This window comes from Stegostoma tigrinum, chromosome 10, assembly GCF_030684315.1.
Source record: "Stegostoma tigrinum isolate sSteTig4 chromosome 10, sSteTig4.hap1, whole genome shotgun sequence".
Classification (NCBI taxonomy): Eukaryota; Metazoa; Chordata; class Chondrichthyes; order Orectolobiformes; family Stegostomatidae; genus Stegostoma; species Stegostoma tigrinum.
In genome coordinates this window covers 48,265,651-48,291,309 of record NC_081363.1, presented here as the reverse complement: position 1 = coordinate 48,291,309, position 25,659 = coordinate 48,265,651, and the positions used below count along the sequence as shown (strand labels likewise).

The 25,659-nt window shown below is 41.5% G+C and overlaps 1 protein-coding gene across 3 annotated transcripts in view; it reads right to left on the bottom strand.

Annotated features, from left to right (window-relative positions):
* Positions 1–8,074, bottom strand: part of LOC125455747 (E3 ubiquitin-protein ligase pellino homolog 2) — a 206,891-nt gene extending 198,817 nt beyond the window's left edge. For 2 of the 3 annotated variants that reach the window (XM_059649173.1, XM_059649174.1), the window contains exon 1: positions 7,831–8,074. The gene's annotated coding sequence lies outside the window, so the exon portion shown is untranslated. The remainder of the gene's footprint in view (positions 1–7,830) is intronic. The other variant, XM_048538143.2, reaches the window with a different exon arrangement.
* Positions 8,075–25,659: the final 17,585 nt, after the last annotated feature.

Below are 25,659 nucleotides of genomic sequence, written 5' to 3'. Positions count from 1 at the left end.
GTTACAATCAACAAAAAATGGTCAGAAGACAATGAGATATGCCAAGCTGCTCAAAAATACACCAGCCAGGCAATTACTGATCAAGGAATAGCCAGATATGGAACCACAGGTCAAGGAAATGTTAATTTTAAGGGAACAGTTGTTGCAAAACTGGGCAAGGAAGAACTGGTAAAATATTCCATTTGGCTTCCTAGATCATGGCACAATCCAAAAAGAAGATAAAACCCATTGAAATTAACAATGTTGGCCTAAGAAAATTCTTTCATACAGTCAACAGGACGGCGGTGCCAGTGTTGGACCGGGGTGGACAAAGAGAGAAGTCACATGACACTAGGTTATAGTCTAACACGTTTATTTGGAATCACAAGTTTTCAGAACGCTGCTCCTTTGTTTGGTGCACTCCAAAAGCTTGTGTGATTCCAAACCAACATGTTGGACTATAACCTGGTGTCATGTGACTTGATTTTGCCCATATAGAGTTGGCAGAAATACTTTCTGTTCCCGAGTTCACTTACGAAAATTCAGAGAACACAATCAAAGTTTGTAAGAAGACACAAATGTTGAGAAAAAGATTGCAGAGCAAAACCTTTTCCATGCAGCAAATGATAAAGATCTGCAATGAATCATCTGATAATGTGGTGGAGGCAGGCTTAATCAAAGCGCTCAAAGGGAAATTAGATTGTTACCTGAAAAAAGAAGAACGTGAAGTGTTACAGGGAGAAAGGAGGGGAGTAGCGCACTATGAATTGCTCATTTGGAGAACCATGCAGATACAATGGGCTGAATGGCATCTTCCTGTGTTATAACAGTTCTGTGATTCTGAGACTAAAGTTGCAGTTTCCACAAATCAAGTGGTATTTGATCAAAGTTTTCTAGGTATTAAGTCATAGGATTAATTGGGAGTAGCTATTTCTTGGAAAATTGGTCATAGAAATTTGGTAATCTCTTTACAAGTAGCTTTGACTGTTTTCAGACTGTTGAACAGACCTCTCAAATGTTAATTCTGGTCTTTGCCTCTGCACCTTCTCTGCAGCTGTAACACTGTATTGTGCACTCTATTCTGATACTCTGGTGCACTTCTATGGTGTGATCTGCCTGTACGGTATGCAAAACAACACTTTCCACTGTATCTCAGTACATGTGACAACAATAGTTCAATCTGCAACCAAAACAAAGCCTCTGTCGCAAGTGCTCTTGACACAAGTGCTCTTGACTGCAACACAGACCCCATCGCCATCTCGGCATACCTCCAAACACACTGAGATCGAAAAAGCTGAAACACAACAAGGCCTCCAGCATAAATAGAATCCCTGTTGAATCATATAATTGTAGAATCCCTTCAGTGCGAAAAGAAGCCAATCAGCCCATTGAGCCTGCACCAACCCTCCAAAAAGCATCCCACCCAAACTCAGCCCCCTACCCTCTGCCCATAACCCTGTATTTACCACAGCTAACCCACCTAGACTGAAAATCCCGAAACACTACACAAAATTTACCATGGCTAATCCACCTAACCTGCACATCTTTGGAGGAAACCAGAGCATCCAACAGAAGCCCGAGCAGACTTCGGGCAAACATGCAAACTCCACACAGACAGGTATGCAAGGCTGGAATTGAAACTGGGTACCTGGCGCTTTGGGGCAGCAGTGCTAAAATCACTGAGCCACCATGCTGTCTGAGATTTAAATTACGGTGGATACATACTCTTGTCCTACTCATCTTTGTCTGGAAAGAAGACAGCATGCCTGGAGATCTAAGCACAGCTTAACTGCTGACCTAAGGTCACAGATACAACTGTGAAAATTACTGAGGGATTTCACCACTGTCTGACGTGGGAAAGTTCACTGCAAGAACCTCCTCCCTGTGGCTGTTCCCCAAGTTTCAACGTACCTTCTGCCCATCAAGAAGCAAAACAGGCATGGATTTTTCAGTGCATGACAAATCCAAGAAAAATGCAGGAAACAGCACCAGCCTTTGTACATGGCCTTCTTTGATATCACAAAGGCCTTTGGCTCTGTCACCATGAAATTCTACACGGACGTTCCGAAAGCCCCTGTAAACATTTCTGCTGACACGTGGGAATCACCTGCCCTTGAATGCACACACTGGAGAAGGAGCCTCCGCAACAGGTGCCAAACACTACGAGTGGAGCATGTGGAGGCCAAGTACATGTAGTGGAATAGGTGAAACAGAACCTTTGAAAGTCCCACTCATCTCCTCAAAGACGACCCGGCCCGCCTGTGGTAGAGTCCATGGGACCCATCCCCAACCCTCAGAGTGGAAGAAACTTGTCCAAAACACTGAGGGACTGCCAAAGAGTTTGATAAAGAGCATTTATATTGCAGTGTGGCTCTGGTCAGTAAAAGTGATGGATGGTGGCCAATCAGTTGATCCTCTGCAAAACTAGATACTTAGCAAGGGCAGAATACATTCACTTCATTGCCACAAACAATACCATGCGGATGAACCAACTTGAAAATGAGGATATTGCAAAATTTCCCTCACATTACTACATGTACATATCCTGTAATGTAAACAGTGTACAGGATCTGGAAGTATATGTCTCAATACTCAAGAGTCAGTTGCGGAATATACACAAAGAAGGTAATTTCACTCTTTATCATTGGTATGCCTCAATGGTAATTTCCACTTGCGCTGATCAAATATAGTGTTACAATTGGCATCAGTATGCTTTCAAGGAAACAAAAAGACCAGGCAGCATTCTGAGTACAAATTGTTATCCATTGACCCTGCTGTACAGTCACAGAATCATAGAGACACACAGCACAGAAACAGACCCTTCAGTCCAACTCGCCCATGTCAGCCAGATATCATTAATTAATCTAATCCCTTGCCAGCACTTAGCCCATCTCCATCTAACGCTTCCTATTCATATACTCATCCAGATTCTTTCTAAATGTTCTCATTGTATCCCCCTCCACTACTTCCTCTAGCAGCTCATTCCGTACATGCATCACCCTCTGCGAGAAAATATTGCCCGTAAGGTCCTTTTTAGAAGAAGAATGTCCTTTTGGGACACTGGGACCGGTTCTGGGGGAGGTGGGGCTATTACAAATCGAACGGTCTACACCTGGGCAGGACTGGAACCCATGTCCTATGGGGTGCTTTTGCTCATGCTGTTGCGGAGGGTTTAAACTAATGTGGCAGGGGGATGGGAATCAAATGAGGAGGTTAGTGGACAGTAAGGAGATAGTAACTAAAGCCTGTAAGGAACTGGATAATGAAGTCAGTGTGACCGAGGGGAAGAGGAGGCAAAGAGCAGATGATGAACGCAAAGGGACAGGTGGTCTGAGGTGCATTGTTTTAATGCAAGAAGTATAGTAGGAAAGGCAGATGAACTTAGGGCTTGGATTAGTACCTGGGAGTGTGATGTTATTGCTATTACTGAGACTTGGTTGAGAGACGGGCAAGATTGGCAACTAAATAGCCCAGGATATGGATGCTTCAGGTGAGATAGAGAGGGAGGTAAAAGGGGTGGAGGAGTTGCATCACTGGTCAAAGAGGATATCATAGCTGTGCTGAAGGAGGGCACTATACAGGACTCGAACAGTGAGGCAATATGGGCAGTGCTCAGAAATAGGAAGGATGCGGTAACAATGCTGGGGCTGTACTACAGGCCTCCCAACAGCGAGCGTGAGATAGAGATACAAATATGTAGACAGATTACGGAAAGATGTAGGAGCAACAGGGTGGTGGTGATGGGAGATTTTAATTTTCCCAACATTAACTAGGATTCACTTAGTCTTAGGGGTTTAGATGGAGCAGAATTTGTAAGGAGCATCCAGGAGGGTTTTATGGAGCAGTACGTAAATAGTCCAACTCGGGAAGGGGCCATACTGGATCTGGTATTGGGGAATGAGCCCGGCCAAATGATTGAAGTTTCAGTAGGGGATTACTTTGGGAACAGTGATCACAATTCCCTAAGTTTTAGAATACTGATGGACAAAGACGAGCGTGGTCCTAAAGGAAGAGCGCTGAATTGGGGGAAGGCCAACCAAAGCAAAATTCGGCAGGAGCTGGGGAATGTGGACTGGGAGCAACTGTTTGAGGGTAAATCCACACTTGATATGTGGGAGGCTTTAAAAGAGAGGGTGATTAGAGTGCAGGACAGACATGTCCCTGTGAAAATGAGGGATAAAAAGGGCAAGATTAAGGAACCATGGATGACAGGTGAAATTGTGCAACTAGTAAAGAGGAAAAAGGAAGCATGCATAAGGTCTAGGTGACTGAAAACAGACAAAGCTTTGGAAGAATATGGGGAAAGTAGAGCCAATCTGAAACAAGGAATTAAGAGGGATAAAAGGGGTCACGAAATATCTTTAACAAACAGGGTTAAGGAAAATCCCAAAGCCTTTTATCCATACGTAAGGAGCAAGAGGGTAACTAGAGAAAAGTTTGGCCCACTCAAGGACACAGGAGGGAAGTTATGTGAGGAGTCAGAAAAAATTAGTACTTTGCGTCGGTATTCACTGAGGAGAGGGACATGACGCATGTTGTGGTTAGGGATAGATGTTTAATTACTCTAGGTCACGTCGGCATGGCGGGGGGAGGGGAAGTGTTGGGTATTCAAAGGTGGACAAGTCCCCAGGTCTGGATGGGATCTATCCCAGGTTGCTGAGGAAAGCGAGAGAGGAAATAGCTGAGGCCTTAACAGATACCTTTGCAGCATCCTTGAGCACGTGTGCGGTCCCGGAGGACTGGAGAATTGCTAATGTTGTCCCCTTGCTTAAGAAGGGTAGCAAGGACAATCCAGGTAGTTGTAGACTAGTGAGCCTGATGTCAGTGGTGGAGAAGCTGCTGAAGGAGATACTGAGGGATCGGATCTATTTACATTCGGAAGAAAATGGGCTTATTAGTGATAGGCAGCATGGTTTTGTGCAGGGAAGGTCATGTCTTACTAACTTGATAGAATTCTTTGAGGAAGTGACAAAGCTGATAGATGAGGGAAGGGCTGTAGATGTCATGGACTTCAGTAAGGCATTTGATAAGGTTCCCCATGGTAGGCTAATGGAAAAAGTGAAGTTGCATGGGGTCCAGGGTGTACTAGCTAGATGGATAGAGAACTGGCTGGGCAACAGGAGACAGGGAGTTGTAGTAGAAGGGAGTTTCTCAAAATGGAGAACTGTGACCAGTGGTGTTCCACAGGGATCCTTGTTGGGACCACTGTTGTTGTTGATATACATAAATGATCTGGAGGAAAGTAAAGATGGTCTGATTAGCAATTTTGCAGATGACACTAAGGTTGGTGGAGTAATAGGCAGTGAACGGGATTGTCAGCAAATGCAGCAAAATATAGATATAGATGGAGAGTTGGGCGGAGAAATGGCAGATGGAGTTCAATCTAAGCAAATGCTATGTGATGCATTTTGGAAGATCCAATTCAAGAGTGAACTATATGGTAAATGGAAAAGCCCTCGGGAAAACTGATGCACAGAAAGATCTGGGTGTTCAGGTCCATTGTACCCTGAAGGTGGCAATGCAGGTGGATAGAGTGGTCAAGAAGGCATATGGCATGCTTTCATTCATTGGACGGGGTATTGAGTACAAGAGTTGGCAGGTCATGTTGCAGTTTTATAGGACTTTGCTTCGGCCACATTTGAAATACTGAGTACAGTTCTGGTCGCCACATTACCAAAAGGATGTGGATGCTTAGGACAGGGTGCAGAGGAGATTCACCAAGATGTTGCCTGGTATGGAGGTCACTAGCTACGAAGAGAGTTTGATTAGATGAGGATTATTTACATTAGAAAGACGAAGGTTGACGGGGGACTTGATTGAGGTCTACAAAATCATGAGAGGTATAGACAGGGTGGATAGCAAGAAGCTTTTTTCCCCCCAGAGTAGGGGACTCAATTACTCGGGGTCATGATTTCAAGGTGAGAGGGGAAAAGTTTAAGGGAGGTATGCGTGGAAAGTTCTTTACACAGAGGGTGGTGGGTGCCTTGACACGTTGCCAGCAGAGGTGGTGGAGGCGGGCACGATAGTGTCATTTAAGATCTATCTAGACAGATACATGCATGGGCAGGGAGCAGAGAGATACAGATTCTTGGAAAATAGGCTCAGAGCCTGTCTCTGCCTCCCTACCCTGTTCTTCCTCTCACCCATCCCTTCCTCCCACCTCAAGCCACACCTCCATTTCCTACCTACTAACCTCCTTGACCTGTCCGTCTTCCCTGGACTGACTTTATCCCCTCCCTACCTCCCCACCTATACTCTCCTCTCCACCTATCTTATCCTCTCTCCATCTTCGGTCTGCCTCCCCCTCTCTCCCTATTTATTCCAGAACCCTCTCCCCATCCCACTCTCTGATGAAGGGTCTAGGCCCGAAACGTCAGCTTTTGTGCTCCTGAGATGCTGCTTGGCCTGCTGTGTTCATCCAGCTTCACACTTCATTATCTTGGAATATAGGCAACAGGTTTCGATAGAGGATCTGGATCGGCAAAGGCTTGGAGGGCCAAAGGGCCTGTTCCTGTGCTGTAATTTTCTTTGTTCTAAATCTTTTTCCCCTCTCCCTAAACCAACATCCTCTAGTTTTGGACTCCACCACCACGGGGAAAAGGCCTTGTCTATTTACCCTTTCCATGCCCCTATGACTTTATAAACCTCTATAAGGTTACCCCTCCACCTCTGATGCTCCAGGGAAAATAGCCCCAGAGTATTCAGCCTCTCCCTGTAGCTCAAAGCCTCCGACCCCGGCAAATTCTTTGTAAATCTTTTCTGAACACTTTCAAGTTTCACAGCATCCTTCCTACAGCAGGCAGACCAGAATTGCATGCAATATTCGAAAAGGGGCCTGACCAATGTCCTGCACAGCCGCAATATTACCTGCTAACTCCTATACTCAATGTACATACCAATAAAGGAAAGCATACCAAATGCCTTCCTCACTATCCTGTTCTACCTGCAACTCTACTTTCAAGGAACTACGAACCTGCTCTCCAAGGTCTCTTTGTTCAGCAACGGGACCTTACCATTAAGTGTATAAGACCCGCCCTGGCTTGCCTTTCCAAAATGCAGCACCTCACATTTATCTAAATTAAAGTGTGTATTTGCACACTGAACTAGTATTGGATCAAACTCTTATTATACAATATACGGTGGAATAACGTGAGAACACTGTCCATTAGACTCTTATAAAACCGCTGAAGGATACCAGGCAGAAGTTCCAGGAAAAACAGAAAAGAAATGCGTGCTCAAAGAAAATACAAGTAATAAACACGGAAATGCACAGCTTCCTTTCAAAACTGGGAAATACTGAGCATCTTGTCGGGAAACGTCACAGTAATCTAACCCATTGCAGCCGCCTGTACATGACCCGTAAGGATAAATCTATTTGTGAAACAGTGAAATCGACCATTTTGTCAAGAATTCATCTCAACCGCGTGTTATCTCTAGATACTCAATTCTTTGGCTTCAATTGATCACGCAAACTGAAACGGCGGATTTTATAAACAATAAACTGATAAACGTCGAAACTGACTGGATCATGTAACCAACCCTCGCTACAGTCGGATTAGTTGGCAAATCCGTAAGAAATAAAAATCGACATTGTTTCCAGTTATTATCATAGCAAACACACAGCTTGCGTGCTCAAAATGCATCTGTATTCTTACAACAAGCAGGGAAACATCGCGAAATGATAGCTCGTTCATTTAAACTAAGCTGTGCTACGCAAGCAGTGATCCGACACAGAACAAACAACGGAAGTAAAACAGATCGAGAGGGTTGAAATGCAAAGTTTTTTTTCCGCTCTCAAACATCTGATCCAGCTCTCTGCCCTGAAATGTTGTTGACAGAAACAGTACATACCGAAGGCCTTTCCGAGGAGCGGAGAACTCTGCCACACTGAGCGCAGCTGCGAAGCCGCTGGTTAACTTTTCGCCCGGAACCCGCTGGTGCTGTTATCGGCGAGCGGAAAGTTCACCGCTTCAGGCCAGAGACGATCAGACAAGCGGAGCAGCTTCGTCCGGTCGCCTCGAAACTAACATGTCAGCGACAAAGCAGGAAATCCTGCTGGGGGAAAGAACCCCTCAAGTCAACACAGGCGCGTCAAGCTGCATGTTCAGTACTGATTGGCCAGCCTGTGTCTGGTACTGAAACTAAAATTCAAAACAGTTTCATTTCTTTTTCATTGACAATTGAAGTATTTTGTGTCGGGTTGCCCACTTCAGAAACAGCTTGCTAACTGTTGGATATTAAAATGGGTTATCTACAACTGGGAATTGATACTGGTAATTGTGTCACAATCTTTTAAAAAAAAGACAGTTTTCAGCTTTTTTCTGGAATGTAATGCTGTATTCAATCTGTAATTGCAAAGTGGTCAGTGGTTCGGATCAAAAGAGAAATGAACGGGGAAAAAAACCCAGAGATAGTAGGAACTGCAGATGCTGGAGAATCTGAGATAACAGTGTAGAGCTGCATGAACACAGAGGGCCGAGCAGGAAGGCTGATGTTTCCGGTCTTGGACCCTTCTTCAGAAATAGGGGAGGAGAAGGGGGTTCTGAAATAAACAGGGAGAGAGAGGGAAGAGGATAGAAGATGGATGGAGGAGAAGATAGGTGCAGAAGAGACTGACAGATCAAAGAGGCGGGGATGGAGCCAGGAGAGATGAGTATAGGTGGGGAAGTAGGGAGGGGTCAGTCCCGGGAGGATGGACAGGTCAAGCGGGTCGGGATGAGGTTAATAGGTAGGAAATGGGGGTGTGGCTTGAGGTGGGAGGAGGGGATAGGTGAGAGGCAGGAAGGTTAGGGAGGCGGCGACGAGCTGGGCTGGTTTTGGGTTGCGGTAGCGGAAGGGGAGTTATTGAAGCTGGTGAAATCCACACTGATACCATTGGGCTGCAGGGTTCCCAAGCGGAATATAAGTTATTGTTCCTGCAATCTTCGGGTGACATCGTTATGGCACTGAAGGAGGCCCAGGATGGACATGTTGCCTGAGGAATGGGAGGGGGAGTTGAAATGGTTTGCGACTGGGAGGTGCAGTTGTTCAGTGCGAACACTGTGTACGTGTTCTGCAGAGCGTTCCCCAAGCCTCGGCTTAGTTTCCCCAATATAGAAGAGGCCGCAACAGGAACAGCGGATGCAGTGTACCACATTAGCAGATGTGCAAGTGAACCTGTGCTTGATGTGGAAAGTCTTCTTGGCGCCTGGGATGGGGGTGAGGGAGGAGGTGTAGGGGTAGTTGTAGCACTTCCTGCGGTTGCAGGGAAAAGTGCCGAGTATGGTGGGACTAGAAGGGAGATGGAGCGGACAAGTGAGTCGCGGAGGGAGTAGCCCATTTGGAAAGCAGATAAGAGTGGGAAGGGAAAAATGTCTTTGGTGGTGGGGTCGGATTGCAGATGGTGGAAGTGTCGGAGGATGATATGTTGCATCCAGAGGTTGATGGCATGATACATGAGGACGAGGGGGATTCTGTTTTGTTTGTTGTTGCAGGGAGGGGCTGTGAGGGATGAGTTGCGGGAAATGCAGGAGACACAGTTGAGGGCGTTCTTTACCACTGCGGGGGTGAAGTTGCAGTCCTTGAAAAATGAGGACATCTGAGATGGATAGGAGTGGAATGCCTCATCCTGGGAGCAGATGCAGTGGAGGCAAAGAAATTAGGAGTAGGGGGTGGCATTTTTGCAGGAAGGTGGGTGGGAGGAGGTGTATTCTAGATAGCTGTGAAAGAAATGATTATCTGCTTCTAGGTGGTTGCCAGAGATGGAGACAGAGAGGACCAGGAAGGTGAGGGATGTGCTGGAGATGGTCCAGGTGAACTTAAGGTTGGGTGGAAGGGGTTTGTGAAGTGGATGAACTGTTCGAGCTCCTCGTGGGAGCATGAGGCGGCGCTGATACAGTCATCAGTGTAACGGAGGAAGAGGTGGGGTTTAAGGCCAGTTTAGGTACATGAGAGGGATTGTTCCACGTAACCTACAAAGAGGCAGGCATAGCTTGGGCCCATGCGGGTACCCATGGTCACCCCCTTTGTCTGTAGGAAGTGGGAGGAATTGAAACAGAAGTTGTTGAGGGTGAAGACGAGTTTGGCTAGGCGGATGAGGGTGTCGGTGGAGGGGGAATGGTCAGGCCTGTTGGACAAGAAGTTGTTGGAGGGCTTTTAGGCCATCTGTATGGGGAATGCAGGTGTATAGGGACTGGACGTCCATGGTAAAGATGAGGTGTTGGGGACTGGGGAAATCGGAAGTTCTGGAGGATGTGGAGGGCGTGGTTGGTGTTATGGATGTAGGTAGGGAGTTCCCGGACCAAGGGGGAGAAAATGGTGTCGAGATAGGTGGAGATAAGTTTGGTGGGGCAGGAGCAGGCAGAGACAATGGGTCGACCAGGGCAATCGGGTTTGTGGATTTTGGGAAGGAGATAGAAGGGGACAGTGTGGGGATAGGGAACGATGAGGTTGGAGGCTGTGGCTTGGATGTCACCTGAGGTTTTGGATGGTTTGAGAGATGATGGTTTGGTAGTGGGGGGATGGGGTCCTGAGCAAGGGGTGGTAGGAGGAGGTGTTGAAGAATTGGCGCCTGGCCTCAGCAATATAGAGGTCAGTGCTCCATACTACAACTGTGCTTCCCTTGTCCATGGGTTTTGTGGTGAGGTTGGGATTGGAGTGGAGGGCTGCACGTTCTGCAGGGGAGAGGTTGGAGTGGGTGAGAGGGGTGGAGAGGTTGAGGCAATTGATGTCTCGATGGCAGTTGGAGATGAAGAGGTCAAGGGAGGGTAAGAGGCCTTGGGGTGGTGTCCAGGAGGAAGGGGTCCTATGTGTTTCTTGACCTCTCTCTCTCTCTCTCACACACACACGACCAATGGACCATTAGTGATTAATAACGTTCTTATTCATAGTACTTCACATTGGTTTTCCAAAAATTGATTTGAAATTGATAAAAACTTAATGTGAAGCTGCCTTTTAGCCACATCAGCCCCACCAAAGAGATTTGACTCTACAGTCAACAAAGTGTGAAGTTGGATGAACACAGCAGGCCAAGCAGCATCTTAGGAGCACAAAAGCTGACGTTTTGGGCCTAGACCCTTCCCATTATCTCTGACTATACAGTCAAACCATTTTTAACAGCAACAATTTGCAACTCGAGCTGAAAATCTCAAACCCGCTTAAAGATCTTACATCTATGATTCATCATGGGACCAATCCTTATTTTATGCAAAAGATAGCAGTTTAGAGGTTGAAAGAAGCTAATTGACTCATGTCTGGGCTCATGGAAGAAGGTTAATGCCCTGGAGGCAGATGGCCCTTAATCTTTATTAAAGAAAGAGTGAATGATAGAGTGGGTAAACCTTCTTCATTTCTAGACAACATGGAATAGCATGTTTTTGCTAATGGACTAATTGGTCACCATTGCTTTCCTTACTAGTAGATATATCATGAATATTTTCAATGTGTCACCTTAAATGAGAATGCAAGTTATGGGATTGGGCCTTTCATTCTAAAATTATTAGTGTTAGAATTAACAGGAGATCACTTTAATGAGCATACATGGAACACCTATAGCTAAGTAATCGTTGAAAACTGAAAATTCAAAACCTGACAGGGCCCAAAAATGGCCCTTGGATTACAAGCCCCGCTTAGCTGGTAAATATTGTTTATCATGTGGGCAGTATGCAACCCTTGGGCTATCTACTTATTTAAGCAGTTGTAACATACAGTCAATGTTACATGCATTGTTGAGTGAATGCATACCTGTGGAGAGTTTAACATCTGCTGTGGGGAAAGTGTTAGAAGCTGTTATTAAAGATGTTACAACAGGTCACTTAGATAAGTTCAAAGTAATCAGCAAGAGTCTGTATGGTTTTGCCAAAGGGAAATCATGTTTAGCTAATTTATTAGAGTTCTTTGAGGAAATAACTCCTGCTATAGATAAAGGAGAATCAGTGGATATAGTCTTATTTAGATTTACAGTAGGCATTTGATGAAGAGCTTGATAAAGGTTATTGCAGAAAATAAAAGCTCATGGTACAGAGAGTAACATCTTGTCTTGGATAGAAGATTGTCTGGCTAATAGGTAGTAAAGATTAGGAATTGATGGTTCATTTCAGACTGTTTGGATGTCACTAGTCGTGCACTACAGAGGTTGATGCTGGGACCTCGACTTTACAAATTATACAAATAATTTGGATAAAGTTAACCGAGATATGGCAGTCAAATTTGCTGATGACAAAGATAAGAAAGTGAGTTTTGAAGAGGACAGAAAGAAAGAATGTACAAAGGTTATAGATAGATTAAGTGAGCATGCAAAGTTCTGGAAAATAAAGTACAACACTGGAAAGTGTAGAATTGTTCATTTTGGCAGAAAGAATTTTTAAAAATCTAAGTGGTGAGAGGTCTGAAATGCAGAGAGAACCAAGTGTCCAAGTGCATGAATTGCAGAGGGTGAGTACAGGTAACCTTGCAGGTACAAAAAGTAATCAGGAAAGTTAATAGAATATTATTTTTCATTGCAAGAAGAATTACATGCAAGAGTAAGGAAGTTACGCTTCAGTTACATAGGGCATGGATGGTACCACATCTGGGGTTCTGTGTACAGTAATGGTCACCATTAATGTTGAAGGATGTTAATGCATTGGAAGTAGTTCAGAACAGGTTTGCTAGACTAATATCTGGAAGGGCAGATTGCCTTGAGGAAAGGCTAGACAGGCTAGGGTTCTGTAGTTTAAAGCATCAGAGGTGATTTCATTGAAACACAAGGCCCTGACGATATTTGACCAGGTGGATGTTAAAAGAAAGTTTCCTCTTTTGGGAGAATCTAGAACCAGTGCCAAAGTTTAAAACTAAGGGGTCACCCATTAAAAACAGAAATAAGGAAACATTTATTTCTCTGAGGGTTGAGAGTCTCAGGAATGTCATTCCTCAAGAGGCGGTGGATGCAGAATCTTTTAAGTATTTTTGGGGCAGATAGATTTTGATTACCAAGGGGATGAAAGATCACTGAGAATTTGTAGGAATGTAGAGTGAGATTAAAATCAGATCAGCCATGATCTTATTGAATGGAAGAGCAGGCCAAAGGAGCTAAGTGACCCACTCTTGTTCCTAGTTTCAAATGTTCATGTAAAATAAAATTCATAGAATCAGTTAGCACGGTGGCTCAGTGGTTAGCACCGCTGCCTCACAGCACCAGGGACTTGGGTTTGATTCCACCCTCAGGTAACCATCTGTGTGGAGTTTGCACATTCTCCCTGTGTCTTTGTGGGTTTCTTCCGTTTGCTCCCACAGTCCAAAGATGTGCAGGTTAGTTGGATTGGCAATGCAAGTTGCCCATAGTGTGTAGGCTGGATGGGTTAGGCATGGGAAATGCAGGATTCCAGGGACAGGGTTGGGGGATGGGTCTGGGTGGGAAGCTGTTCAGAGGGTCAGTGTGGACTTGATGTGCCAAATTGCCTGCTATCACACTCCAGGGGTTCAATGAGGGGGAAAAAGACAGGAAATGGCAGGAATCCTGTCCTGATTATGATGTAGTGCGGGGAGGAGTTTTACATTTTTATATTTTAAGGAGATGTGATTGTTTCTGGCAAAGATAACATTTGTTGTCCGATAGTTACCTGGTCGAAGACAAAGTACTTCATAGGGCAATTAAGAATCAAACACAATGCTGTGGGCCTGGAGTGAAATGTAGACCAGACCATAGAAGAATGGCAGATTTTCTTGCTTAAATGGGTACTTGTGAACTAAGTAGTTTTTTTGCAACAATGGTAGTTGTCACGTTCACCTTTATTCGCAGAATCCCTACAATGTGGAAACAAGCCCTTCAGCCCATTGAGTCCACACTGACCTCCAAATAGCACCCCACCCAAACCCATCACGTTACCCTTTCCCTATATCTCTGCATCCCTGAATTTTGTATGGTTAACATATCTAATCTAGACATCCTTGAACATTATGAGCAATTTAGCATGGCCAATCCACCTAATCTGCAGATCTTTGGACTGTGGGAGGAAACCCATGCGGGTACAGAAAGAATCTGTGCAAACTCCACACGGACAGTTGCCCAAGGATGGAATCGAACCCGGGTCCCTGGTGCCATGAGGCAGTAGTGCTAACCACTGAGCCAGTGTGCCACCCGAGACTAAATTTACGATACCAGATTTATTAATTGATTTCTAGTTCCTGTAGAGAAACAAAAATGCAAATGCTGGAAATCAAGAACAAAAACAAAAATTGCCAACTCTGCTTTTTCTCCACAGATGCTGCCAGACCTGCTGAGTTTTCCAGCAACTTCTGTTCTAATTCCAGCAGCTTAAACTGTGAAGCTTTGTTTTATTTTGTCCAGAATATATTTGAAAAATAAGAAAGTTGCACGAAAACTGTATTGAACTTTGGTTAGACCATACTTAGAAAACTGGAGACTGTATACTGTTATGAACAGAACAAAAGATATCAATAAACTGGTGAAAGTATAAAGATTTATATGATGATACATATATCCATGCATTTCTAGTACCAAAAGGATTGCCATTTTGATCTCTCTTGAAAAAAGGTAACGGAGGGTTGACCTACTGGAAATCTTTAAAATTAAGACATGATTTGAAAGATTGAATGCAGGAGGAAAGAGAAGAACATAAGTAATGAACATCAGTAAAGGTAGTCTCAATAAAAAAATCAGACAAGGAATTTGGAATAACATTTTTACTGAAAGAGTTAGTTTGCACAACCTTTTATCAACTGCAGGTGTTTGTTTCCAAATTTAGGGAGCAGGAGATAAAAATAACTCAACAACCTGATTGTTCCATAGACTTTAACTACTTTTTGTATGTATCGATGTTTACTCTTGACTATCCCAATGAGAAAATGCAATTTGTCCAAAAGACTACCTGACCTCTCCAAGAAATTCTGGTAGTTTTAGACCTTTTACCTCCAACTTGAAAATACATGTCCTGCTTTAGAAATCCTATTAACAAAAGATGGTTTCTGATTGAAGGCAGATGCATTTTGAAAGATGCCAGTGCCTCAATGAAATGCATTCCCCACTTCTGTGATAAAAACAAAGGGTGATGAATATTGGGGTGGACATTCCATATAATCAGGATTCCATCACTACTTTGGCAAAGGCACAGAATGCTTCCATTTTTGAGAAGATTCAAGCTTCAGTGTTTGCTAGCATGATAATCAAGTAAACTAAAAGAATTGTTATGGATGTTGATACTTTGTTTTTTAGAAATCAATTATTTTACAGTTTTCAAAGAAATCCTTAGAAGAGGTGTACTGACATTATATAAGGAACTACAGACACACAATCTTGTATGTTTAAGCAATTGTACAATGTTAAAAGTCCATTCCCAAATGTTTTCAATTAAATATGTCATCAAGCTGATAAAAAGGATACCAAACTCCAGATGAGAGGTAATGGGAACTGCAGATGCTGTAGAATCCAAGATAACAAAGTTTGAAGCTGGATGAACACAGCAGGCCAAGCTAAGACCAAAGCTTTCGTGCTCCTGCGATGCTGCTTGGCCTGCTGTGTTCATCCAGCTTCACACTTTGTTATCCAAATGAGAAGTGTAAGTTTATTAGAAGAAGTGATAAAAGCTTAGATTGCCTATTCCAACCACAGACTAGAGATCATGTGATCCAAGAGGCAACAGAAATTAAGTCAAAACTGAGAAAAAAACTCTTGAAATTCGAGACAACTCTTCAATTAGTATTTGACAATATGACCAATTTAATGGACTTAGAACAGAAAAATAAAGTACAATGTTAACTTTGGACAGAGTAGATATAATTGAGATTGGGAGCACACTAAGGAAAGATTGTGAGTTGTGTCACACTGTAACCTGTCATGAGAGAGTTAGACAGCTTATTCATCTATTTGAAAATAATAAAAAGGAACAGCTAAATTTGCTATGGCTCAGATTTTGGTTACAGTGTTGCAAATACATATCTTTTAAATGTTTGTTACTCCATAGTTTCAGAAGTAATACGACATGTACAATTGGGACTTAAATTTTGCTTTTATGATAAATAAAATGGTCATGCCATTAGAGTGCAAAGTACATTGGCAGATTTCCTGCCTGGGTGTCTAAATTTTCCAGATTGATTCAAGCTATAGAGATAAGTAAAAGGAGGTATCATGAGGGTCAGGTGAAACGATGAAAAAGGTGTTTACTATGTGTTCCTTATTCAGTGTATCTTTTGATTTGTAGCCAGCGGTGGTGATATTCTACAAGGATTGCACATCTTACATTGTAAAACAATCATTTTTCCCCATGGTTCTTGGGTCAAAAATTCTGGAGCACTCAACCTAGCAATATAGAACATAGAACAGTAGAACATAGAACAGTACAGCACAGAACAGGCCCTTCAGCCCACAATGTTGTGCCGACCGTTGATCCTCATGTATGCACCCTATAGAACATAGAACAGTACAGCACAGAACAGGCCCTTCAGCCCACAATGTGAATATAGTTCCACAGTTTTTATCACATGAACTTCAGCAGTTCAAGAATGTGGCCCATCATCACCCAATTAGTCAAGGTTAAAAGAGATAGAAAATGCTGAACATGTCAGTGATGCCACATCTCAAAAAATGATAGATTTAAGAAATCAAGATGAGCAATGTCAATGTGAGGGAAAGGCAAGCAACACAAGAGGAAAATAGTTTTTAAACAAAGCTGTGCACTGGTACAAATTATTCCTGATCATTATGTTCTTAAGATCCAATAAAGGACAACATAAAACTAAATGAGGACTAAACCTGTCTAAAATTAAAAACAAAAACACTTGACATAAATGTGGCCACTATATTAATGAACAGGAACCGAAGTATAAAATATATCTTACATGTGAGAACATTTCAGCTGTGGCTGTTTTCCATGTAGCACCTGCACAAGACAAGTCATTTTAACATCAGCTATTCGGTTACTGCTGAGCCTCCAGGGAACTAACTGACTCAGTACAGATGAGAAACTGTGTCTGTATTCTCATATCTAGCCCTTCCCCCATTCTACAATTTTAAAAAGAATGAAGAGTCGCATGAACAACTTAAGATCAACTCTAAGTCAAAGATATACAGAATATTGGTATTGGTAATGTTAACATTAATTGGTAACATTAATTTCTCAATGTGAATTCATTGTGAAACACTGTCACAGAGCCAACTTCAAAATGTTATTTTAGAAATTGCTTAACCTTCATAAATAAATGGCTTTTGTTTGTTCAATTCCTAGATTCTCCACAAAACAGGCACAAAAACATAATTACATTCTTTTGTTGTATTACTTGGAAGCATCACAAGAAGGAATCCCTAGTTTCTAGCCTACTATGCTGCCAAATTAATTTGATGCCCTTGAAGAGAATCTGGCTTTACTGAAATTGCTGACGTATGTTCTTCACTACAAGGTCTCTCACCATTTTACTGGATTTTCTCCATTCTGCTCCTGCCATGCATTGTGATCAGCATGGATGATGTCCAAGACTCAAAGATATCAGTGTCTGAGCATTCCTGGGTGCAACTCTCCAATACAATTAAGATCATTCCTCATCTGATGCAAAAGTAACTGTTGCTCTTAAAACTTTAAAAATATACAATTAGTTTTCAAACATGTTATGAGCCACCAAGGAATTTTCAAAATTGCTAACTGTATAAAACAGACTTATTTATTCATTCATTAAAAGATGATAGCAGCCTTACCATTAGTCCACTGAGTAAAATTACTTAGATTTTGACAAGCAGCACTTGCTCCTGACCTTAACAAAATCTACAATCTGTGGCATGAATTTCCATTTTCCTGTTGGCATTTTAAATATGGCACCAATTCATGAGGATCTCCAGACATCCAAGAGTAGTGTTTTTAGCAAGTAGAGTAGGCAGCCAATCACATTAAAGTTCTCTTTTAGCTAACAAAGCAGGAATTTAAAATTACTCTCATTCACTTTTAAATTATGCTTTCAACTATTGAAATAAAGATCCATTTTTCAATTCAGATAGAAGATGATATCAACATAACCATTAAAAAGTTTTACAATACACAGAATTTTTTTGAATTGATATTCTACAAATATAAAATCAGCAACTCACGATGAGTAATGTTTTTGGTAGTATTGTAAATTTAGAATACCATTAAAACTGCAAGCTGAGGAGATATCAGACAAGTACAGAGAATGCTGGAGGTACTCAACAAGTCTGGCAGCATCTTTGAAAAGAGAAACAAAGTTAGCATTTTGAGTACATTACGTTTGTTCTTCAGAAAGTGAAGAGGTCATACCTGCATCGAAACATTAGCCCTGTTTTTTAGTCCACAAGTGCTGCTAGACCTGCTGAGTTTCCCCAGTATTCCTGTTTCAGATTTCCAAAATCCACAATATTTTGCTATTGTTTGAGGGGACCACAGCATTATAGGAGTGTAGAATCACCAGAAACTGCATTACTTTGCACAAGAAAGTCCCCAGTTTTGCTCTCAGCTTCAGGGCAGTGATGACAATGCATACTGACAATTTCACTGTGATTACCACAGTAAAATCCAGGATGTTGGGACACCATGTTGTGATCTACTGTCTAATCTTTGCTGGGGGATTGAATATATATTTTAACCTACCTCAAAGAACATGATTGAGAGGGTTTTATTTAAAATCAGACTCTCCTGTAAAATATTAGATTACTTTCTTTTTAATGTAATTATAATGGGAAAGGAGAACTGTTATATTTTGAATCTTGCCCCAGGGATCTAAACTTGATGCTTTTCTATATATGCCTGTTGGTAACATCATTTGAAGGCTTTAACAGGGCCAGTGCTTCTGCCCTTCATGCACAATTTTGAGGAGCGCCTGCCATGGATTGGCTAGCCCACCCCACCATATTTAAACAACTGATTGCCTTTTATTTAGTCTAAGATGGGATATCTGCCCCCATCTCATAATTGCCATCAAATTGGGGCAGTTGCAGTGGGCTTCTTTGCCCAAATAGAAATGTTGGGGGAAGCACTTAAATGGCTCCAGTTCAGGGCCTCAGTTATCCCATGTCTGAACAGTCTGCCCAATTCCTCCTTTGCTGCTGGTAAGATTTCGGATGTAGGTAGGATGGTAGAAGTGGCAGGAACAGCATCACTGACATGGCACCCTAAATTGTGGCATGTCATTCCACCCCTGGTGAGTTGGGTGTAAAATTCTAGCCATGGAATCAGCTTTCAAATGAGTGCTGATAATATTCATCTCTACCTCCCTACCACTTCTTTCATATCCTGCATTGACTTTGCATTGCAATCTTGTTTGCTTTGGATTGTAAGTCTACTCGTCCAATATTCAGTCAAGATAAGCAATAAATTGTTCTGGTTAAATATTGGGAAGAGTAAATCCATCATCTTCAGCCCCTGTCACATACTCCATATTCTCAGCCATCTAATTAGTCCCTGCCAAAATAAGACCCTTCACACCTGAGAGTCCTATTTCATCCAAAAATGAGTTTTGATGCTATATTATTTCCTCCACTTCCCACCATCATCTGTCTCTGCCCCATGCATTAATTCATCTGCTGCTAATACCCTTATTACTTCCAGATCTGACCATTTCAATGCTCATTTTGGTGATCTCTCATTCACTATCCTCCATAACTTCTGCTCAGTGAAACCTGTGCTGCCTATACCTATCCTACACTGGTCTCACATTACCACACTGCTTAATTACCTACACTGACTCTTGGCCTCCTAACACATCAAATTTAAAACTCTTATCCTTGTGCTTAAATTTTGTGATTTTGTCCACTTTTCTGGAATGCCCTGCAACCGAAAACCTTTCCGGATTGTTTAGTTAATTGTAGCCTTTTCCCTTTGTCCTACCATGACTGGCCAAACTTTCAGTCATTTAGGCCCAAAGATCAGGAGTTTTTTCCCTAAATCCTCTGTATCTCCACCTCCCTCTCCTTCTTTAAGATCCACCTTTAAACTACCTCTTTCTCCAAACCTTGTGTTGCCCATTCTAATGTCTCATTGACTTTTCTTTTGTCTGATTACACCTTTGTGAACACTTTATCACATTAATAACTATGTAAGGCAAGTATAAGATTTTTATTACTGATCTGCAACACACCACTGTGAAATGTAAATGTATATTTTTCTGCGGAATTGGTGCCGCTGGGTTAGGTAGAAACAATATGATGCACATATGACTAGAACCTACATTGTGAGGAGAGCAGATCCCAGTGGTGAAGTAGCTACAGATTGTTGATATAATACCAAAGACCTTACAAAGTTAGTTTTTTTCAATTATAAAGCTATTCATGTCAATCTCGCCAAAAGCCTATCTTCATAAATATTTCTGTAGTTCTCAGTGATTGAATCTGGCAGGATGTCAGCTTGGCACAATGTTGGCTGGAAATATGTTCTGGGAGAGCAGCCCTATAGCTTTGAACCTATGAGTGACAGCTATATTAAATTGTGAGAAGCATTTTTAATTTCCTTTGTTTCAAGCAATTCTTCACAATGAAAGATTGGAGACAGGTTGCTCTTACCATTTAAAGTCTATTCAACAGCTTAAAATGAAACCAGAAGTTCCAATTCTGAGGAAGAGGGTGACAGCCTTTTTCCAGTTCCTCATCTCGGCATATTAGGATAGACTCTAGACATTTTTATTTTGAAATTAAGAGAGTTAACAAGATATTGTGACTTATTTGCTTATTCATGATAAATATTCAAGTTTTGCTATCAATTTAAACTTGATTTTAACTCTTTTTTACTTCCAATAAACTTATTTAGTGGTTTATAATCTGAACTATATGGTCTGCTAATATAATTGTTCTCATGCAGTGCACAGAATAAGGGAAAATTTCAATTCCATAAGCTAATTATAATATTAGGGTTTCTGGTTGGCCCTGAGCAATGCTACAATATTAATATTGTGGAGATAAAGTAACAAGTCTATTCTTTGAGAGGAAAGGTATGCTTGAGAGTGGACTTTCATCTGGGCTCAAGACAATTATTAAATGAAGCACTAAGATGTTACAATTGCTCTGTTGTGACAACAAATTCTTCATTAAAATGCAGCTTAATGGAAGGAGAAGGTATTTACCCATAAATATCTGAATATTCACAGTATGTATAAACATATTAACAAAAGCTGATCAATTACTTCAATAAAAAATGTAACAGTTCAAAAATAGACCTGAATATATAGGCCTTAGACATTCAATTATGCTGAAAATGCAGTGGGACATAGGCTTTACACAACTTAAGCTGTAGGGAAACCAGCATTCCATCTGCTGTATGCAGATGGTTGTGACAAACATTGTGGGCTATTGTGGTGCTCTGTTGCCAAATCTGTTTGCTAAATTGTGACTTTCTTTCACAATCTGAATTAGAGAAGAGAGTCGGCAAAGTTTGAAAAAAAAACAATGTTTACTGCCTCAAAAACACATTAATCAATGTCAGATTGTGTTATGAGTATTGAATAAATATACTGTTGGAAGAAAAATAGGAATTTTCCCAAGAAACTAACACAGTCTCAGATGTTAAAAGAGTCTGCCCTCCAACTTCTTCTTGGATTGCCACATTGTTAGAGATACAAAATTAATGTCCTAAATAAAAATAATAGTTTGTATCACATTTCAAAGGAAGAAAGTGATCCAGAATTCTAGCCTACAATTATTGAATAAACAGGCTGTTCTATCAGAACGAACAGTAAGTATTCACATCACAAGCCCCAACACACGAAACTTAAAGTAATAAATTTACCTTACATCTCATTTCTATGTGTAAGCCTTATCTCAGAGACTGCATTATCACAGTTAAGTGAGCAGATCTTGGGCTGAAACTCCACTCCACAGACTTGAACAGTAGGCTAACTTCTAATTCAGTACTGAAAGAGCTACGATTATTTAGAAAAGATGCAAACCAAGTCTCAGCCTGCTGTCAGAGTTGGACATGAAAGAGGCCATGTAAGATCATGAGTTACAATATTGTTTTCAGCAGTATGCATGAATAGACATTTTATAATTATCCAGTTCTAATTCCTTCCCCTTAGGTATGTCTTAGCCTGGTAGGAGTTGGGGGTAATGGGCAAAAATCTTTCACCACAGCAGTAAAATTTTAAATGTCAAGAGCATAGAATTTAGATTTAGGATTTGTTATATTAAAATTGCATTTAGCTGTACACCATATAACACTGAATAAGATGGCATGTGTTATCATTAAATAACCTTAGAGATGCTTACATTAAGGAAGCATGATTATAGGGAATTAATTAGTACCAAACACCAAATCATCCAATAGTGATTCTAACATTGAGTCTATTAACTGCATAGGTCATTGTAAAGCAAAGTAACGTTGAACATTGCCCAAAAAATTTACATAGGTCTCTGCTGCTTCGATACACCTGTGAACATAATTAGTTAAATTACAGAGCTCCACATACAAGAGTGGTTGCAACATGCCAGCTATATGTAGCAAACATTAATTAGATTCAAACATACAAACACAAGTTGAAGTTTTGACTTGAGGCATACTTATAGGTCAGGCTCTGATGTTACAAGGGTGAAGATATTCCAGAATTAGAGATTTTGTTTTTCTCAGACACATCCTAGCTCTTTTAGAACTTTCAGTCAATTGGAATTATGACTGAGAGGTGCTGTAATATGTACTTGATTAGCTGTCAGAGTTCAAATTCTATACCCTGGAGGTTTATCTATTTCTCTCATTAAAAATAGCAAACATGCTTATTGTATTGACTACTGAGAATACCTGTTGAATTATATAGTTTCCCAATGATTTATTTGACTAATTTGCTGGAACATATGTAAGCTTAGGAGATCATGCTCTCAGTACTGGATCATGAGTGCACATTAACCGCCTTCTTTACTTTGGCTGAGATGATTTTCCAAGCTGCATTCCAGTTAGGCTGCTCATTGGGCTAAATGTCTGAGATCAGACAATAGTTCAACTACAGTACCACATTGAATTTGCATCATAGGTTATTCAGAGATTACAGATAAGGAAACGGAAAATGTTAACCTTGAAAGGACAGCCCACGTATGCATTAACAATTCTGTAACTCAAACCATGCAAAGATTTATTTATTCCTCATCATACAAATGCTGCAAAATGATAAACAATGGCTAAAATGAAAGGTCACAGAGAACAGCAAAAGACAAAATGGACTTAATATTTATCAATTGGCAGAGAGGGGAAAGGAAGAGTCATTTGCCAAGTAAATATTTGATCTGACTTGTAAGATGAGCATCTGCAAATATACCTTGCAAAAAGATAATGTATATTGCAGGTTAAATAACATAATTTGTGCTTCAACAAAGTTTACATTATGCATTATATTTAGACATATTTGCACAATGACATTGCTATGACTGACAAACAGACGCTAATCATTAATATTGAGTGGTTGCTGGAGCTAAGTAGCTTGACTACTAAATAAGTCAATACTGTGCCGTTTAATTCCATATACATTTGCGATTCTAAACAGATTCAGAAGTCACTTTTGATTCCCTGATTGGAGCAGATTAACAGTCCCAGTCAGGAACTACATTGCAGCATGTAGGACTCAGCAGCTTGTGAAGCATCCCAGAGAAGAATTGATTTGTTCAGGTTGCAAAGGCATTAAGATGGCAAAATTCACCATGTCTAACTCAAATTCTGATGTACCTTCAACACTTGATGGAGAAGGAGAACCCATTGGTTCTGGAGCAGTCAGAAAGGCCATCGAGGATCCAGGCACATATCACTCCAACACCATTTGCACGTTTGCGGCTTTCACATGGTCCACATACTTGTTCGCACCTACCTGAACTTTATATATCACTGGACCCGACTTCACATTGACCATGCCTGTTAGCACCGCAGGGCCATTCCCGTGGTTCCTACACCAAACCTCTTCCTCAGAGTAAACTGTCTCATTTAGCAGACTCATGTCCAGAATTGGCATTCTTGATGTCATTTCACCATTCTCCCCCATAGGTCCAGATCAGATTTAACCTGGTACGGAGTCTTCTCCCCAGTAGCAACACTGCTGGAGCTCTCCCGTGTAGTTACATGAGGGACAGGCTCATAATCAAATAGGAACCTGGTCTGCGAAGCTGTAGGTTGTTTTTTTTTAAAGCTTGCTTTCAAAGTTTGGGCTGTTCTTTCTGCCAGACCATTGGATGATGAATGATATGGAACTGTCCTTATATGTCAAATGCCATTTGACTTTAGGAATTACTCAATTTCCCTGCTGGTAAACAATGACCCGTTATCTGTAACTAACGCTTCTGGGAATCTGTGTATCACAAGGATGCAAGCAAATTTTTTGTAATTGTCCCCATGTTTGATGGCTGAACTCTATGCATGTCCACCCACTTTGAATAGACATCCACAATGACTAAGAACATTGAACCCAAGGACCTGCATGGTTGTTATTTCGTGGAGTCCAGGCTTTATCTGGCTATTCCCACGTATGTGAGGAAGTTGCTGGTGGTAATTTTTGTCCTTGTTGGCACCTTGGGAACTGCCCACCAACATGGCTATGTCTGCATCCAATCCCAGCCAACAGACATAGTATCTTGCCAACTTCTTTTTGAAAACTCATGGATGGCCCTGGTGGAGTTCATCCAGTATCTGGCAAACTTTGCTTTGGGACAATCACTCCTTCTTCCCATAAAAATATGCTGTCCTCTATTTGATTTGGTCTCTCCAGGTCCAAAGAGATTTCATTGCTGGTTGGAAAGGCCCTTTGGTTTCCCCCATCACCATCAGCTCTTTCAGTTTTACAGGACAGGATCTTTCTGCATCCACTTGTTACATTTTCCAATGTAAAGCCTTTATACTACATGTTTAAAGTCCATTTGGGCTTCAGCTAGTAGGAAGCTTTGCATTGTTATGTCTTTAATCCCACGTAACAAAAGGTCTCTCAGCATCTTAAGGGTTAAACTAAAGTAACATGCCTCTGCCAGTCGTTTTAACCTAGATAAATCCCAATATGGATTCCCCTGATTCTCAAATTGCTGAGTAAAACCAATAGCATCTCAGAATTAGAGGTGGTTTGGGGTTATAATATTCCTTAATTAAATCTGTCAACCACTAAATCATTCAAGTATCTGATACCTCAGGGAAAGTTAGGCTCTTAATAACTGAAAAGGTTGCATGTCCCCAAGCTGTCAGGAAAATTACTCATTGCTTTTCATCTGTCCCCAGTGTTATTTGTCTGGAAACAAAAACACATTCTTTTCACATAATGGGCCTAGCCTTTGATGGTAGGATCAAGTGAGTCAAGCTTCCCAAATAATGGCATGATGCCAGAAATGCTTACCCCAACTCAAAGAAGACTATTGCGAGCAAAATTCTTCAGGAACACACTTTTGTCTCATCATCACTTAACAAAAAACTCCATAGGAGCTGGTATCCTGTACCAAGTCACCATTTATTTGCATGTGGAAAGTCCTTGACATTGATCCAACTCTCCCAAAACCAGCTCTCAGAGTGAATAGGATAGCTGACACTCTTGCTCTTATCTTTCAGCCAGGCCTGCCTGATTGGACCAGATTAACAGCCCCAATTCAGGAACTTATGCTCTATGACGTCCACCTAGCTAACCTCATTATAATCTCAACAATATGCTATTATTCAATCTGTTTACCTCATAACCTGAACTACCTAACATTACCACCCATCATTTGTCTACATAATTCATTTCACATTAACAGTGGTCAGGTGCTTTTCTGAACAGCTGCAGTCC